Source organism: Lepidochelys olivacea, assembly GCF_965140295.1.
Source record: "Lepidochelys olivacea isolate rLepOli2 genome assembly, chromosome: 8".
Lineage (NCBI taxonomy): Eukaryota > Metazoa > Chordata > Testudines > Cheloniidae > Lepidochelys > Lepidochelys olivacea.
The window spans coordinates 95,963,345-95,976,437 of NC_140418.1; the positions used below are offsets into that span (position 1 = coordinate 95,963,345).

Here is a 13,093-nt window from a genome sequence, read left to right on the forward strand (position 1 = left end):
CTCAGGGATGATGATTATTTGCTTTTCTTGCTCCCAAGCATTTGATAATCTCTGTTGTTTATGAAATGGAAGCTACTTTCAAGGTAGAAAAGCTATTTCATGGTGAATGCCTGACTTTTCCATAGGCAGAGGGCTGCCAGAACTGACTTTGTGAACTTCCCAGGAACACTGCCTCATATCTGGAGTAATGTTTGGGTTTTCCACAGGGCTGTTCTGGAATGCTCTAGCATTGTGGGGGGAGAAAGGGGCAGTGCATAGAAGCTGCTAGGTAAAAATACATCCAGTGATACGAGGATACTTAGCTTTGTAAAGCACTTTGAGGCAGACCGGTGAAAAGCACTATGTAAGAGCCAGGTATTGTTATAGGATATGATAAGGCATCTTGTACACATAAGTGTACATGTGATGTATGGCGCACATAGTCTCTCTCCACATCTTTAAATTCATCTGTCAATTAGCATTTTTATTCTGTTTTAGAGTTTCTTCCCACTGTGTATGCTGTAGCTATGGCATAGTTCCAAGTTTGTCATCAAACACCCGTGTCTGAGTGTCTCTCTTTACTTGTAGCTAATAACATACCTAAGCTCTTCCTATGCGAAGGAGATGTATTTGGATTGTTACTCGAAATAAACAGCATGAACCAAAACAACACAATAAAGTGTCTCATTCACATACTGGGAGGATGTGAAGTTATCTGAATGAGGGTCCCACAGACACTGGCTAGCCACCACTATATCCACAGTCTCATCTTTGCTTTTGTTTCCAATGGTGACGTTGACAACTAACTTATACCGAGGAGGAGTGACTTGCTTGACCAAGTGTTTTCTTTCTTCACTTAAAGCAATAGTGAGACTGGCACATTTTGCAGGCTCATAAGAGTAACGTTGGTGCGTTTGGTCGGTAAATATTCCCTTAGCAGCCCTTCCACTCTGCCACAAGAGGATTTCTCTTTCGGTATTGCCGACGAGACTGGACTCTGTAACAAAGACCTAATGCTATAATATGATTTAATTAATTTATTTGTATTACGGTCACGCCCAGCACCCTTAGGCAGGATTGGGGCCCCATGGTTTTAGACCCTGTACAAACACACACACTGTTGTGTGTTACAATTGAACCACAATAAATTCTGTTCCAACAATGTGAATCTCTACATTTTCAAAGAGCTACGAGGTTTAACCAGGCAACGTCCAGGCAAGTCAGTGAGGGTTGACTCCAATTACTGGGAGTCAAGAATTAACCCACACACACACATTAATGGAACTGGGTCAGAGTGCTGGCTCACAATACAGTTGTCCCCACAACACAAAATGTGGTTCTGGTTCCCCAGCATCAGTAAATGCTAAGATATATCCAGGGCTTTTGCCCAATTCGGACACATGGTTAAAACCTGCTTAGGTCTGCACTGGAATATCAAACCATATTTTAACCGCCTTGGGGGCAGCCACTATACTATTGTGGTAGATGGGGAAGTTCTGTGAACCTGTCCTCTCTAGTAGGACTTCTATCCCATGCTGACTCCCAAGTCCTGCCCCAACATATGTTGGGTGTCATAAAGCCTGAGATAGATTCTTCAGTACCTGGCTGTACTTTGGCCCTGGTTAGGAACACAGGGGAAGGCATCATCTTAGACCATTATAAGCCAAATTTTCAAAGACTTGTTCACATGCATTGAGCTTTGAAAATCTAGAGGTTTTGCTAAACGCCTGTGGGTGCGTCTACACTGCAGCTGGGAGCGTGCTCCCCTACTTGGGTAGGCTAGGCAGGTGCACTAGCTCTGCTCAAGCTAGCACGCAAAAAATAGCAGTGTAGCTGGGGTAGCACGGGGGAGACTTGGGCTAGCTACCTGAGGACAAATCCACCCAGAACCCCAGCTATGCGCACATGCACTTAGCCTGAGCCACTGCCTGTGATACCCCCAACTACACTGTTACGTTTAGTACGCTAGCTTGAGCAAATTGCATCGGTGTGTGTGTGTGTGTCCAAGTCCATGTCTGAGCAGGGAAGCATGCTCCCAGCTGCAGTATCGATGTACCCAGTGTGACTCTTTGAAAATGCAAGGGTATAACTTCAAGTTAGCAAAGAATGGGAGAGTTAAAACTGGAACTGTTACTTTAAATTCCCCCCCAACATGCCTAGGTATTTCAGCACATATGGAACACGATGGGGCAGAACCCTGCCCAGCTGGTCTGGCCCTTCTGCTGCTAAGCCTTCTCTCTTTGTTCCTGGCTAGAAGGGAGGGAAGTGAGAGACACACAGACTAGGCTGTGAATATTATTGGGTTGCAAGCCTGCAAAGGCAGACTGCAGGGAGAGAGGGTGGCATTTTTGTATGCAGCTCCACCAGCACAGCCATCTGCATTCCCTGGAGGAGGGAATTTCTTCAGTGGAATTTCCCCTTAGTGTGGGAGGTGGCCCTGGAAATGTGACGAGCCTTAAACAGCAGCTCTCAGCGCAGCAATCTCTAAGGCAACGGTGCCCAAACTTTTCCTGTCGCACCCTCCCCTTACAGTAGTGGAATCTGTCCCCCCCCCCCAACTACTGCATAATTGGCTCAGCAGAGGAGCTTGGGCGGAGCTGGGGCAGAACTGGGGATGGGGGAGTGGGGAGCTGGGGCTAGAGGCGGAACTGGCCTGGGGGGCAAAGAGGGAATGAGGGCAGAGCTGTGGCCAGGGGCGGGGCAGTGGGGTGCTCCCCCCTCCCCTTGGGGGCTTGCCCCTCTGAACATTCCTCTGTGCCCCCCTGGGGGGGAGGGGAAGTATGCCCCCCAGTTTGGGGACCACTGCTCTAAATAGAGTTCACGTCTGGGCAGACCCTAATGATCTTTATTCTCCACTATCCACAGACACTCTCCCCCACTCCACTTAGTGTTTTGTCTTGGTGGGTTAGGTTAAGATTCCCTCTGCCTAACCTCGGATTTACACCTTCCCTTGCTCAGGCAGCCCCGTTTGGAGGAGGTAGGGGCCCTTGCTAAGTGTGCTGAGCTTGAAAGCCATGCTGCAAAGACAGGCTGTTCTTGTACTCCAGCCCCAGCCTGTGTGGGACACTAATGCTCAGTTAGCAGGATGCTGCCTGGGCTCTTTATTTACTAAAGGAAGATGGGTTTTCCCACTTTTCAACAGACTCTAGGAGCAGAACAGAGAAATATCCCATAGGAAGAGTTTCATTGAAAAAATGCTTCGATATTGATTGTTGCATCAATTATTAAATGGATTCTTAGTGCTGTGTGTGGGCAGAGTCATCTCTGGAGATGCAGATGGCTCATTTCATGTCAGAATGCTGGGATCAGAGAGATCAGCTCATCTCCTGGCCAATGCAGGATTGGTCCCTACAGGACATTTCCAGTGCTAGACCCATGACCTAGCAATGAGGCTTTCAGTACTTCCCCAAGGAGACAAGTCCACCCCCTAATGCAGCTCCCTGCCAGGAAGGTTTTTCCAATACGCAGCCTAGATACTCTCTTTCTTAATTTCATCTCATTACTTCGTGTTCCTGCCTAAGTAATTCCTCTCCCTACTTGGTACTGTGGTAAACCCTTGATCAGCTCTGAAGTCCCACTGTTTGATAACATCCCTTCCATTTAAATTAATCCAAGTCTTTTTCAACTTGTGGTTTATAGATTCTTACATGGTAGAAACTGTGTGAGACCCAGATATGGCGTAACTCTGTTTCTAGTGAAGCAAAATGGTTTCAGTACAAACTAATCAATTGTGGGCCTGATGCAGAGGTCTTTGCTGTTAATGGCAAGACTCCTCTTTGACAGGACTGACCTGGCTGGTCACCATTATTCCTCATCCCGTTCCCCCCCTCGCCCAGGACTGCTTAGCTGACAAATAGCAATCCCTCAGTTCAGGCACAGCAGCTGAATTGCAGGCCCCAGGTCACACGAGGGTGAACGTGTCATGAGGCTGATATATGCTGTCTCTTAGGAGCACATCACTGCTAGCCTCCCTGGTAGAGAGCTCTCTACCCCCTCTCCTGGCTTCCTGAGTAATGTTGTATCCAGTGGGTACAACAAATAGCACAAACTGGGGACACGGCGTGCAGCTGGATGGAATGGGGAAGATAAACCACACAAATAAGAGCATCCTAGGCACTGCCATCCCAGACAGGATCAGTGAGCCATCCAGGCAGGCATCCTGTTGCTGACAGTGGCCAGTGATGGATGCATACTTTGGAGGAAAGCAGGGGAAACTAGGAATGCTCTGGCCACCTGTACAATAAGCGAGCCTGGAGGAAGCATGTTCTTTCTAAGCCCAGATGATCAGTCTGTTCCAAGCAATGCGAGGACTAATCACAACCCTTGTAGTTTTATCCATGAGCGTAGCAATGGCGGCTATTCTGAACAGCAAAGGCCTGACCCAAAGCAGGAGTTATGGGCTCAGCACCACTGAAAATCAGACATGAAGGCCTTGTCTTCACTCAGAAACAAGGTGTGTTCTTAACTCAAGTTAGCTAACACACGGTAACTAACATGAGGTAAAATCCTAGTGCTAGATCTAGGATCTTGCATAGTCTTTAACTCAACCCACTAATATGTGAAACACTACCAACTCCCTGGTCTTCACTAGGATTTTAGCTGGTGTTAGCCTACTCAAATTGGGACCACACCTCTTCAGCTAGAAAAGACGCATTCCTATAGGTTTGATACAAACCCCATTGATGTCAGTGGGGTTTGGATCAGGCCCAAAGGGCAAAATTTTCAAATAAGCTCAGGTTCCATTTAGGCACCAGAATCAGTGCACATTGGGTGCTGAACTCTTTGGATCTATCATATATAGACCACTGGTACCTGAAACATGCACGTATCCTAGTCACTGAAAGAGGCCTGAGCCCAGCCCAGTCCAGATCTTCAAAGCTCTTGGAACAGTTCCTAGACAGGGCAACTCCTCTGTGGTGTGTCCCACTGTTATTGGCATAGAGTATTCAGTCTTCATTGCTAATTGAGGGGATGTCACCATTCTCCTCAGCCCCAGGAATGTCCAAGAGAAAACTGCCCTGAGCATGTCATCGGAGAGACCTTGTGCTAGGCGGACAGAACACGTACCTTCTCATTGATGATGGTGATGGGCTTGTGACGAGAGATCTGGAGTCTTGACTTGTTTTTCATAGTGGCTCGGTTCTACAAGTCAAATCATGCTTTACCAGGTGCTAAGATACATGAGCAAGACAACAACGCTCCAGGCCGCCTTTCATACCCACACACTGGTCAGCTCGTCAGGACAGGGAGTGGCTGACTGTGGGCGTGTGCACGGCTCAGTACAATGGGGCCTGCAGACACTGCGGTAGCCTTCACCATTCTTCAGCATCTTTCATCAAAGGATCTCAAAGCACTTTACAAAGGTGAACTAATTAAGCTTTGCAATGTCCCTGTGAGGCAGATAAGGGATCACTTCACCTACCACTGCAACACAGCCACCTCTGGAATTGAAGGCAGCAACAATACACAACATTTTAGGGCTGGAACTGAAGAACAACACTATATTCACAGCCATATTGAACTATCTGTATTCACATAGCCTGCATTTGACTTACAAGCATCCAAATACAGCCTTATTTTGTTTGCTATAAGGGGATCTCAAAGCACCTTATGACTGTTACTGAGCTTAGCCTCACTCCATCCCCATGAGGCAGGTACCGGTGTCAGTATCCCTGTTTTATAGCTGAGATGCTGTCATTTGACAACGTTGCACAGACGGTCACAGTAGCTGAGCTGGGAACAGACCCCAGCTCCCCTTACTCCCTGCCCTGGGCGAGGGGAATTTAGCTAGAATGTCATTGTCTGAGTTGGAATTTGTCCCAGACGCTGTGGTTAACATCTCCACTCCTACTGTAGCACTTTTCTAAGGGCTCCTTCGGGCTTTGTTTGTTTAACTAGGCAGTCCTTTAATACACTCTGTGGCTTAGATGGGAGCTATCCACTGTCAGACTATTAGCCGGCATCTCTAGCTATACTGTACATCCTGGAACTGTCTCCAACAGAAAATGCCTGAGCCCCAGTATTAGGCATTATACGTTTTACCTGAGCCCGAAAACAGTGGCTGTGTCTGGACGACAGAGTCGATGGCCAGCCCACTGCTAGCAGCTGCCTTAAACAGGTAGGGGAGTTAAACACATCATCATCGATTCGTGCCATGAGTCAAATGGATTTAATCCCAGGGCTAATCATGTTAGCGGAGGCCAGTTTCAAAGGGTAGGTGGGATGATAAAGAGAGTCTGACTGGCTCTCCTTCAGGGATTCACTCCAGGACTGAGCATGGTCCCCAGGAAAGGGGCGCATGCGGATGTCTCTGTTAACCATGCTAGCGAGGTTAAGGAGCTCTACAGCACAGCTTCGAACCTCTGCAGTCGGGGCCAGCCTGACAGGGGTGGGGCTAATCAAAACCACTGGGCTTTGTCCCACTGCCTGTGGGGGATGATCACCTGCGTGTGTGTGTGTGTGTGTGTGGGTGTGTGTGTGGGTGTGGGTGTGGGTGTGGGTGTGGGTGTGTGTGGGGTGGGGGAGCAAAGGCTGTGGGCCTGCAGAGGGCTGGGAATTGTGGAGGTTGCATTGGGCAACAGGGCCCCAGGCTCCGTTTTACAGTTTGTGCCCATTAATAGGACCTTGGAAAAGATGCTTTTAGCAGCCTCTTTTTAGCCTCTTTTGCTCATGTTCTGAAGCCTCCTGGTGTCTGCTTGAGGGGGATGGTTACAGCTATAGGACACAGCAGAAGGGTCACTGGAGCCTTGCTCTTAAGAGGCTCTGATTAGGAGCATCTCTACAGCAATAATCACAGTACCTTAAATTCCTTAGTGAGTCTCTGGGCGGCTAGAAGTCCCCTCAGGCTGACAGTGGCTGGGTTAGAAGTTGTGGCTTCTGAAGCTCTTGTGGTTTCTATGCCCATCTGAAGCTTGGAAGGTGAGTAACCGCCAGCAGCAGGAGCATCTGGGGACTTAAGGGGAATATACGGACCAAGAAGTAAGTGTGTGTGGATGTCTGAGTGAAGAGACATGCCAGTGTCATGACACCAGCTGCAGGAGCGTCTGGTCCATGGCGTCCGTCTTGGACTCTTCCCCAAATGGAATTTTGTGACACACTCACTGAGCCGCTAGCCACCCATCCTGCCCCAGCAGCTCAAACCCTTGGCCTGCCCCAAAGTGAAGATAACAAAAATACCAATTGAACCCTTTAACCAAACAGGCAAACCCCAGCCAACCCCACACATCCCACTGCACATCCCAGCCACCCACAGTGAGTGTTAATGGGGGCAGTGAATGCCCTGCATCTCTGGGCAAGGATACATCACCTTGCTAATCTAGGTTCTTACATGGGCCCCAGCACCACAGTAACTGAATGCCTTTTCCTCGCTGATATTAAATAGGACACACACACACACACACATGTTGAGCATTTGTATTTGAAGAGGGCAGTCTGTATTCATGTGTACCCTATACTGTATTTGATTTGCTGCTGTTGCATAGCTCTATAAGCACTTCTCCTGGGGTGGGGTTAAGGGAGGAAGTATGATTATTGTCATTATCACCCATAAAATAAATCCAGGCACTTAATGACCTTGGCAGAGAGCATTTCCTGGGGATTAATGACAGATTGGTGTTCATGTCCCTCAGGCTGTCAGCTCCTCCCAGCTGGACATTAATCCACAAGAAATGTCTTGGGTATTGATCCCTATTGCTTAATTAATAAATGCACCATGTCTTACTGGCTTAGATTTAGAGGCGGCCCTTTCTTCTCTTCCTGCTGCATTGAAAGTGACTTTTTTAGCACCTGTCACTCTTTCTTTTGAGGCCTTTGGGTCTTTTGGTTTCCTGGCATTCATCTGAGTGTTGTTTTGTTGCCGCACCAGAGAATTTCACCCTTAGAAGGAGGGAGACAGATGACACGCTTGCTGTCTTCTGCGTTTCCCTGGCTAATGTGGCACGGCACGAGAAGCAAATCTTTCAGAAGCAACACAAAGTCTTGATTATCCTCAGCTGATTACATCCGCTTTACAAGAGTCTGCACAAAAAGGAGCATGAGCTGTCGAGCAAGAACATTGTAATTCACCAAGGTTTTAAACGTTTTCTGTAATAATCAATTTCTTGCCTATGAGTCACCATTCATCTTCAGTACTTTCTTCATTGGGTGGCTTTGCTATCTTTAGTTCTAGGCTACCAACTGTCTTTGAGAAACAACCACACTAATTAGGAGTGATTACCAGTCTATCAAGTTTTAAAAGTCAGGTGCACTGTCCCCATCTGACTTGGAGCCCTGTTTTCAAAAGTGGTTCGTGGTTTTGGGTGCCCAGCCTGAAGGGGCCTGGTTTTCAGAAGGCGCTGAACACCCTCCCCTGTAAATGAGGTCCCTTAATGTGTCTCAAGTTCAGACCCAAAAAACTGAGTCATCCAAAATCACTAATCTCTGGCTTTGGAAATCTTGGAGCCAAGATCATGCACTTTTTAAAGACTAGGGCTGCGCTGTCTCACCCAATCAGATTTCAAAACAGAGTTCATCTGAGTGGCATAGACTAAATGATCTGCTTCTTCCTTAGATTACAAGGCAGTCACAAAAACATTACTGTGTTCAGGGTTGCCTTTGGTAAACGATGTGCTTGCTATCTTGCCTGGATCATTCCTAAATGGCATTATTCTTTCACTGCCTGTCTTAGAGCTGCTCACATGTATTTTCTCATGTTGAGAATGCCAATAGTATTGGCCAGGAGAGACAGGATCCAGTTCTGGGTTCACTTTCAGGACTGTAAATTCGGAGTAACTCCCATCAGATCGGCTGAGTTACACAGGTGTAAATCTGAGTGAGCAGAGTCGGGCCCTCAGTGTACCAAAAAGATTTTCCCTTTGCAAATCTGGAATGCATTTTGTATTAAGAAAGGTAAATATGTAAAAATGTGCACTCAGAAGGTAACAGGCTTAATGTCTACACAGTAGGGCCACACTACAGCCACCACCCATTGTATTTCATGGGCTCCAGGGACGGTGACACTCTACTCACTGACAGATAGGAAGAAGAATTGTTTTTGTCCTACCTGCAGATGGCCTTGGTGTAGCCTCTGTTCAAGGTGCTTTGCTCTCCTTGTGACAGCCACGTTAAACACTGACAAGATTAAGTTAAAATAAAATGAAGCCACTTCTACTTAACATGACTGCCTGCCCTCCAGTGTGTACAAAATGGATGGCTGACATTCCTCCTGCTACTTATTCTGGCTACTGTGTTGACTCTATCCAGGCCTCCACCCTCCATAAACATTAAGGCAAACAAGATTTGCATTTCTTTTTCTGGAGAGAGAGCAGAAGAAAGAAGCATTATTTATATAGTATTTGCTTTGTTCTCCCTCAGTCAGCTGGTGAGATGTTACTCTATTAACCATTAGAAATCCGGCCCTTTATTGACAAAATTGGTGGTTCTTTGGCATGGCTCTCCGTTTGTAAGCATAAACTCTTCATGGCTTCGGAGCATGTGGCTGGTGAAACTAACATCCATAGTAATCTGAGGGGGCGATATTAAGTAAAGCAGTTCAGGAATGTTGCCTACATTGAGGTCATAAAATTATAACAATATGGCAATGTCCTAGGACTAAATTGTTTCCTGTAGGGGTTATTTCCATGGGAAATAGTATGGTCAAGAGGATAAGGAATGAGAGGAGGCAAGCAATGTGGTTTCTATTCCCAGCTTTGCCACTGACCTGCTGTGTGATCTTGGGCAAGTCACTTCACCTCTCTGTGCCTCAGTTTCCCATGCAACTCTGTGACTTGTCTATTGTAAGCTCTTTGGGGCAGGGGCAGTTTCTTGCTATGCGTATGTATGGTGCCGAGCACAATGGGGCCCTGATATTTGGTGGGGCCTCTGGGACCTATTGTAATACAATACAATAATAAGAGGAGACAGGAAATTCAGGGTATGTCTGTACTGTAATAAAAGAGCACAACTGGCCAAGGTCAGCTAACTCAGGCTTGCAGGGCTTGAGTTGCGGGGCTATAACATTGCAGCATAGATATTCGGGCTCGGGGTGGACCCTGGGGTCTGAGACCCTCCTGGGGTCTCAGAATGTAGGCTGCAGCCCAAGCCTGAATGTTTACACTGCTACTTTATAGCACCCTGAGCCCAGGTCAGTTGACTCTGAGACTCGGTACCCAGAGGTTTTTTATGGCAGTGTTGACGTACCCTCAGTATCTTTGGACAAATGTTGTTTTGGACCAATTCTTCTTTGGAAGCAGTGGGTTGCCCCACCCGCCAGTCTACCAGGAGAGGGGTTCAGCACTGAAAATGCACAGCTCTCCTGAGCTTTATTGGAAGCCAGGACCATCTTTGTGGTGTCCCTGTGCTTCCAAGGTGCCTCCTGACCAATGGTTCCATAGTGTCTCGGGATGTCCCCAGGGCACTGGGGATGGTAATCCTAGTGTAGGAGGAAAATCAGTGTACAGATGCCAGCAGTGTCATTGCTAGTTTACTCTAGAGATTCCCACTGATGTTGAGTGAGGACGGCGGTGACTGAACCAGCAGCAGCCCAGACTAGTTCTGTTCATGTCTGTGAACCTCTGACTGGGAAGTTTTTGGTGCTAGCTGGCTGTCCACGAGCACACTTTGTGGCTGTGCTTGGCCAATGCGTTTAGACTGTGCCTGTCAGGGGGCGCATCACTCACCACGAGTCTGGTGCCTTCTCCTGGGGATTAGCTCTACGCCAATGCCCTCCCATCCATGGTTTGCACTCTGTTGCTCTGTCTGCAGGCAGCCCTTCCCATGGCCCCAGGAACTGCAGTGTCCTCTTCGTAGCTCAACCCCCGGCCGTGTCACCATCCATGTTTCCCGCTTCTGGCGGTTAGTATTGCAGTCCAAATCCTGCCACTTCCCCAGTGGTGAGTTGGAGGGACCCGGGCCTGCCTACTACTACAGGTCCCAGCCCAGGGTCCCTGTGTAGAGCAGCCTCCTGCTGCTCCTCTCACTCCTCTCACTGCTGTTACGATTCCCTAGACCATTTCCCCATGGCCCCAGCTCCTCCTTCCCCCTTACCTCAGGGCCCTCAGCTGCTCAGTCCCTGGAGTCAGCCAGGAGCTCTCCCTTGTTCCCCTGGTCCCTGCCAGCAACTGACCTGTCCATGCTGCTAGCTTTCTTTCAGCCTTCTAGGGACACAGTTCTCACCCCTTGTGCTCCCAGCAGCAACCAACCTCTGCTCTGCCTGCAGCTCCTTTTCTGTGAGACTCCTGAGCCCTGATTGACTACTCCTCGCTGTCTCTCTCCTATTGGCTGTTTCCCGTGCAGCCTCCCTAGGGTTTTAGTAACCTCTTGTATGCCAGTGTGGGGTAAACACCCCACCACGGTGCCCACTTGCTCTCTCCCACCTTTGAGCCTGGAAAGGCCAAATGGTATTCTCCAGCAGTGCCACTAGCCCCACTTCTAGTCCCCCGATGAGCTCACACTTAGTGTGCACAGAAGCTGATGCGTTATAAGTAGATTCAGGCAGGCAGAGCACAAAGGCATTGACCCTAACCCTTCCCTGTGTGCACCCACAAAGATTTCAAACTTCAGGGCCTGTGAGCCCATGTGACCTGGATCTGGCATAAAACATTTGTGAACCTCTTTGGATTTAACATTAGAAGGCTTTGCATCAATGTCCGATGGGAGATCTAGCATTTTGCCCATCTACCCTGATTGGTAACCATTGAATACCTCCATCATAGTCACCATTCCTGGTCGAATGACCAACCCAAAATATGTTACTTGCAGGAATAATCCTGTCAATACACAACATTGTTGAGGCAATGAGCATGATGACTTCAATATGACCAACCCCAGGCCTTCAAAAATCAGGAGATTGGCTCAAAAAGCATGAGAGAAAAATTATTGTTGGGTTCTTCTTCTTGAGCTTCTGCTGTCTGAACCTTAACTTTACAGTCAGGTCACATTTTTCAAGCTTTTCTCTGCAGCCATGAAAGCTAGAAACGTACTGGGTTTTTTTTTAAAATTAAAAGCTGGGGTTCGCATGTAAGCATTTTACTCCAGGAGCTGATGATTTCAGGAAAGTACCAGGTATCATGAGACTAGAGATAAAATTAAATTAACAAAGAACATGGCTGGGCTATTGTCTGAATAAATGCAGGGGATGCGAGTTGGTGATGGAATACAGCCTTTAAAATCTTGGATTGAATTCTATCCCAGACTGGCATTATTTGACAACTGCTGGAATGCCTGTGTGAAATGACTTGATGGGTCCCAGTCCTGTTCTTAGGGGCTGAGTGACCACATCAGAAAAACCATCCTCGTACTTAATATCTTCCTCTTTATCCTTCCCAAGGCAGAATGGGCCTGAGGCTTAATTATTCTCATCCCCAGAAGTGATCCCGCCCCATCAGGGTTAAAGCATATTGGCTGACGACATGGAGGAATCTTCACCGTGGCTGCTGCAGCTGTACCTCATCAGTGAAGAGAGGACCCTGGTTTCCAAGACTGCCAGCTCAGCACCTTTCACCAGCTCAGCACGGATACATGATAAGGACATGACGCCATCATCTGCTGAGGACGTGGTGTTTTGCCTGATCATACCACGCTAGAAGCAATGCTTCATCTCACCACATTTAACGAGGGCAGACTCCCCTGCTTAGGGAGTCCAGGGCTAACTCGGGCATTAGTGTGTACTTAAAACAGCACCAAATAACCCCTGCTTCCCTCAGTTGAAATGCTAATGCATTCTTGTAAGTGAATGCTGTGAAATAGTTCTCAGCATTCATGGAGGTTGGGCTAGAAAAAAAATCAACAGAGGAGTTACAACAACAAACCTGGAGTGGTAGCAACCTATCTGTGCACAGCGGGAGATGAAAGCCAAGTCAGACATGCCGGTGAACCAATCCCGGTCCTCTCACACATAACTATTTATTGTTTAGACTGTGCCACATAAAGAAAAAGGGGCTCAGAAGAGCTGAGTCCAGAACTGCTCTGCTACAGAATTCTTGTGTGACCTAGGGTAAGTCACTTCATCTCTCTGTGCCTCTGTTCTCCATTTGTGAAATGTAGATAATATTTCCTTTCTTCCACCTGTTGCCTGTCTAGTCTATTCAGATTGTAGGGCAGGGGCTGAATCTTTCAATATGTATGTACAGGGGCTAGC

The 13,093-nt window shown here is 47.7% G+C and overlaps 1 pseudogene across 1 annotated transcript; it reads right to left on the bottom strand.

Annotated features, from left to right (window-relative positions):
- Positions 1-44: 44 nt before the first annotated feature.
- On the bottom strand, positions 45-7,816 carry LOC311525247 (annotated as a pseudogene). Its single transcript has 4 exons — positions 7,700-7,816; positions 6,779-6,931; positions 5,047-5,121; positions 45-976 (listed from the first exon to the last, which is right to left on the bottom strand). The product of its transcript is annotated as an uncharacterized misc_RNA (transcript).
- Between the last annotated feature and the right edge of the window lie 5,277 nt (positions 7,817-13,093).